The sequence below is a fragment of the Geospiza fortis genome, unplaced genomic scaffold (genome assembly GCF_000277835.1).
Source record: "Geospiza fortis unplaced genomic scaffold, GeoFor_1.0 scaffold95, whole genome shotgun sequence".
Classification (NCBI taxonomy): Eukaryota; Metazoa; Chordata; class Aves; order Passeriformes; family Thraupidae; genus Geospiza; species Geospiza fortis.
Genome location: NW_005054333.1, coordinates 4,450,741 through 4,456,766, shown reverse-complemented (window position 1 = coordinate 4,456,766; position 6,026 = coordinate 4,450,741). Strand labels below are relative to the sequence as shown.

General features: G+C 37.8%; 1 protein-coding gene across 2 annotated transcripts in view; it reads right to left on the bottom strand.

The window, feature by feature from the left end:
* Window positions 1–5,499, bottom strand: part of OSBPL3 (oxysterol binding protein like 3) — a 65,341-nt gene extending 59,842 nt beyond the window's left edge. For both annotated transcript variants that reach the window (XM_005421749.2, XM_031057661.1), the window contains exon 1: window positions 5,377–5,499. The gene's annotated coding sequence lies outside the window, so the exon portion shown is untranslated. The remainder of the gene's footprint in view (window positions 1–5,376) is intronic.
* Window positions 5,500–6,026: the final 527 nt, after the last annotated feature.

The window sequence follows — 6,026 nt, the reverse complement described above, 5'->3', positions numbered from 1 at the left end:
TCCTGCTGTTAAAAAAAAAGTTCAGCTTGAAGTATATTCAAGCACACCTGTGGACAGTCATCAAATTGTTCAGATATTTAAGCACGGGAAGTAAAAAACCCCAGAGGACAAACATACCATGGGCAGAACTTAAGGGGGAAAAAAAAGAATATTTTTTAAATTTTTTGCTACTTTTCAAGGTAAAGGAGCATATGAAATCTGGTCTTAGATTAAAAACTTGTCCTTTCTTTAATAACTTGCCATCCTTCAAAAATACAGCAGCAGAGCCCAGGTCTCCTCCAGACCTGAAGACAGAGAAGTCACCTGGACTTCTCTAAAGGGAAGAGCAGTGAAAGTCACAGTAAAACATGCTGCTGCACTGAAAGCTTCTTAAAGCTTTTTCATCATTTTATCACCATTATTTTATCATCAGTTTATTTTCATCCTTACTCTGATGCTCACTATTGTGTCTCCAAGATACCAGACAGTGTGTTTTACTCCCTATGAGGTAACGCCTTTCCTGGTTTTCTCTCAGAATGTTAATGTTCTTGAAACATAAGCTGATGTGAGAATGTACTTCTATTCTGAAAAGTTCTTGCTATGCACATGTCTCCACAACAGACGTTTTGTGAGATGCATAAAGTTGGGTAAGTTAAAGAAACTCCTTAAGCAAACACTGCAGATTTTACATTTGCCTAACAGCATCTGTTTATTCATCACTATTGATAATTATACTTCACCAGGTTTTACCATTTTTCATCCCTCTTATATGGTTTGATAAGAAGTGCAACAAAAAAAATCTACAACATTACATTCTTGGGCAAGCACACAAGGATAAAATTTAAACACATTAATGTAAGAGAAGCCCACTGATTGAAACTGAAAAAGCCACTCAGCTTTATACATGTAGCTCAAAAAAATTATACTGTTAACATTTTACTCAGTCTATAATCTTTATTTCTCCTTGAGAAGTGACTACTTCAATAATCATAATATTTTTCTGCTTAGTAGGAAGCCTTTTCCAACCTAAGGTAACAATTTCATTTTCATTTTGTCTTCAAGTACCTGGTGCTATGAGCACCTGCCTTAAGAACTAAAACAAGAATATGACCTTTTCCCTGAAGCAAATGTGAGTACAAGGCATACAAACTAGGAATCAGTGAATAAGCAGCAGTGACTAGAGGCCAAAGCCATCCCTCATTCACTGTTATACATGGCAGCATTGGGGATTCAGTCTCACATCCTCATTACCACACTAGAGGAGCCCACCAAGCACTGCAACCTTCTCTTCCACCCTCCTGCATTTCTCTTGCACACAACAGCCCTGAAGCTACACAGCTATACAGCTGTTGGTCATAATTAATTTCAAAGGCCACCTTTGAAACATGACAAATCTTCTGCATTCTGATGTATCTGTGCCTTTACTTCTATTATTTCTTTATTATTATTTCTTTATTTTCTTCTTCAGCTGGTGGACAAATAAATTACCAGAGTCTACATAAGCAAAGAGAGGAAAAATGTACCTCATCTTTTTTCAAAAAGATAGGGCTGGCAGAAGCGTGTGTTCCAGCATATACTAAAAGACAGAGATGGTCTGTTAAAACTACTCTTAAAAGAAGAGGCAAGTGCTTTTGGCTTTTCCAAGCAAAAAATTATGTACATCAGAGGATTGAGTTCATGAAAAGTGCATGCTTCTGCTCAGTGAGGGTGTGATGAAAACATTTTCACTGGTGTAGGAACATGGACTATCTGTATCACTTTCTGTAAGCAAAATGCAGAATCTCACTTCATAAAATTCTCACTGTAAAGTCACTGTAAGAAGGCAACTTGTTCCCACTGCTAAAATGGGAAGGGTGACCCAGCTGATTGTCTCTGGGACAACCTGACACACAGTAGTTGCTACTTTTCTCTGCATTTAAGCTTAAGGAATCTAAAGTTTCCATAACAGGAGACAAGGCTCATGATCTCCTAAGTTATTTTGGCTATGCTAATTAGCTATTTCAAGCACTTAAAGTTCATAGTCTCTGCCAAAGTAGGAAGCAGTAACTATTAAAAAGACCTGAATTTGCATGTGTGTGGCATACTCTGCCCTTAATCCAGGGAGAATGGTCTGTCACCTTGGCACCACAGGGCTGAGGAGCTCACAACCTTGTCACACCACCTCAAGCCAAACATCAGCTTGACACGTTTGGCACAAGGAACGATTTGCCCTAAAAGATGCATTTAAATGATTAATAATATCCTGCTGTCTTAATGAAATTGTGATGTACATTTCCTTCACCTTTTTGTAATTTCACACTTATTTTCTACTGAAACAAGTCTTAAAAAATTACTTTATTCTGAGATTGTAGGAAATCAGCAGTCTGCTTGTTTCAAACAGTTCCTCTGTCTAAGCAGGTGTTTACTGTTTTAGACCAAAGTATCTATGAATAAAACTAAAAGATACAAATTATGCTTCTATGAGGTTGGTAACTTATTCACCCCTCCCAACCATAGATGCAATCCATGATACTCAGATGTAACAGTTTGTTTTGGTCTTAAAAAATAACAAAACTAATTTGTTTCAATAGCCACTAGTGAGACAAGAAGTGAACAAAGAGCCTTTTTCTTCCCTTCACTTTTTTTTTGCAGGGGGTTTACCTATGCTACTATTCACTGGACAAGTTAGTACAAATATTCATAGCTAATTCCAAAAGAAACACATCTGAGAGAAGTGGCTTAAATTTATAGTCTTGAGCTTGTATACAAAAGCTAGGGTTGTACATACATTATTTTTACATTTACAAGCATATGCATGCTAAGATTTGGCCTCTTTTTCCTTCAGAGGAAGTACTAAATGATGTATTTTAACACAGAATTTTGTTCTGTATGAAGGGTTTTTCATATATTACTAAAGAGCAGCAGACAGCACTGAGTTGCTGATACTCAGCTTAAACAGTAAAATCAAATACTTCTCACAAGTGAGATAAAACCAAATAGTCAATGTACATAATACTGTACCAAAGAACTCAGCTTGGAATTTTAGGTTGGCAAAACTAACAGAAAATACAAACAAAGACCAGAATACACAATGTTTCCATGAAGTTTAAAAAAAAAAATTATGTGGACTGAGGATCACTTCTTTCACTATATTTTCCTATATTCAGGAGAGCAGTAAAGAATTCCTCTAAAGGCTCAGTGACATATGGAAGTTGCTTCTGTAACAGCCATAGATTCAATTTTCAAGCTTGTAAAAATGAATTTAAGATAGCCACTTAAAGGTGAATTCACTTTGAGCACCAGCTGCTGTTTCTTTCCTTTTTCAAAAGACACAGAGCTATTTAGTGAAATTATTCCATGTGTTAATGTGAGATTTAATGTATCTAAAAAGAGTGTTACAAAGTATTAATGCATTCCAAGAACATACACCGACAGGATTGCACTGCATCAGTATGGAAATGGAAGTATTACTGTTAAAGTAAATCCTAATTCTCATTTCTGCTGCCCCTGTTAGAGGAGCAATGAAAAATTCCCTTTTTGTAACTGTTCAAATGCTGTCAGTTCTATATCCCTGTAAATCTACCACCCTTGCTATCCAAGTTGCCTTACAATGGGGAACACTGGAAAGATTAGGACAAGCAGATAAGGTCTTGACCAGAGTTTTTCACAGTTTTCCTGCATGACTTCATGTGAAGTCACAAACCTATCTCACAGGAGCCCCCTCTGTAAATAAAATTCTCACATGTTGCACATTGGGGTGAGGCAGGTCTGTGTTCATTTCTGTCTCGTACAGAAATGTTTTGAAAGTCATTAGGCAATAAAAAAAAACTTTGGTTTGCTACTTAAACATAAAACTTCCCAACTTTATCAGTGAGCTGTTTTGTAATAGCGTTGATAAACTCCACTATCTTCATAGATAAAAGGATCCTACAGCAACTGGGCACCTCCCATTGGAGCAGTATGGCAGTACCTACCAATAGAAACAACCAAGTGAAAGTATTTTCCACTCCTTGCTCTCCTCCAGTGACACCTTTACAGCCTCTAATTTAGAGAAGCTGAAAACATATGTGGTTTTTAATGTGCTTTACAGCAGTCACATGTAGCAAAGATTCAGTCCTTGTGCCTGGTCTGTACTTCAGTTCTCATGACTCATCTCCAGCTTTCCAGAGGAAAGCAAGTTCCTCCTGGGCATCACAGAGCCAGTGATACCTTTTACATGCTCACAAGAGAAACAGAGATTCTGCCTAAAAAATCACCAAGTTTAAACAGTGATTAAGCCTACACAAACACAGGTGCAAATAAAGTAAGAAATTAGTGCAAACAGCAGTGCTCTATTCTGGTTTATGAGATCCACGTAAGTCTATCAAGACTGACTTTAAAAACATCAATTTATACACATGACTATAAGAACTGCAAAGTTCAGAACACCCAGCCTTCCAAAACTGCAATCAAACCTGTAAATTACAGGCACATAAGGCCTAAAACATCCTAACCAGCTTATGTGCTCTAAAATACTAATGTAGTCCCTACAGGTTTAAAAGGACAAGAATAGATATATTTATAAACACATGCACAAATACAAACATTAAAAGTTGAAATGCAGCCCAAGCAGCTAGCCAGAAAGTTCAAATACATTATCAACGTTCCTACACCAAAAGAGAAATAAGTATTCAGAATGCATTGTGACTACATTTACATACTATTAGAGAAGATAAAATGCCACAAGTGCCATGACTGGAATTATGACTCAGGACAGAATTTTCCCCCAATGCTAAATCTCACAATTAGTGAACACTCAGGCAAAAAATCCCACCAGCAGGACAAGAAGTTTTTCAATGTCACCGATAACATAATCTTAACCTTGCCCAAGTTTGGCTGCAGTCTAGAGAGAGCATTTCAGAATGAGACACAAACCACACAGTCCAGTGCTGCAATGGGTGAGAGTTCCCCTTCCTGACTCAGTGGGTGATCAGTGGAAACCCCAAAGCCTTGGACTGAAGGGAGCACAAACACAGTACAACCCAACAAATGGTATTTTTTCCCCATTTCCCTCAAAAGTAACAGAACTTTGAGGTATTTTTGAACAATTACCCTTGTCTAGGCAGAATAAAAGGTTACATTAGCACAACTTCAGGTTTCCCTATTCTATTTCTTTGTTACTTTCTTCTGTTCTTCTAGACATCTAATTAAGCACCATGCCTTATCCCAAAAGGGGATGAACTGCTGCCCCTTCTCAGCTATACTGCAGACCTCTCCCATTCTCCATTGACAGAGATTCTCCATACCAGGAAGCTTCTTACACAGTTTCTTTGATCATTTGATCATGCTCTCTCTAGGCTAGAAGGCTCCACACCAATTTAACCTCTTCTTTCCCAGAAGGAGGGCAACACAGCTGTGAGAGAAGGATGACTGACTTACAGTGAGTGGGTAGGATCACTGCCACCAGGAAGAATCCAAATCTCTTCTCTCACAGAAGTGAAAGGATGAGCTATTCCATTAGGCAAGGTGTGGCAAGCTCACATAAGTCTTGTGTTGGATCTGAAAAACAAACCAAAAAAATCAGATGAGAAATAAAACTTCCTGCTGCATTGTCCTTTCATACCCAAGAAGCACAAGGGAAGTAACAAGTAGGATATATGAATAGCTGAAAATTTTTCTGCTTTGATTTTTGTGTATTCTCCCCTCCCAAAACATTTCCTTAAGATACAGCATCTACAACTGACTTTTTCCTGAAAGATATGCATTAAAAATTCAGGTTACCCACATTCTCCCATATAACTAAGCAAGTTGAATTTTAGTCTACTAATACAGAGTGAGAGCAAGGCATTTTGTAACAGAAACCCTCCTTTCTCCAAAGATGCAGAACTCTGCACAAGTGTGTAACTCTACTGAGGCTGTGAGGAACCCACCTAAACATCTTGTCAACACAAAAACGAGAAAGAAGAATCCTGAACAGAAATAGATGCCGGGGTACTACTCTTTACAAACTTGTAACATTATTCAGCCATTGCTTTGAAGCAACTAACACAGGGCTTTGATGTTTAGTCAAATGCACTTTTTCTGAAGAC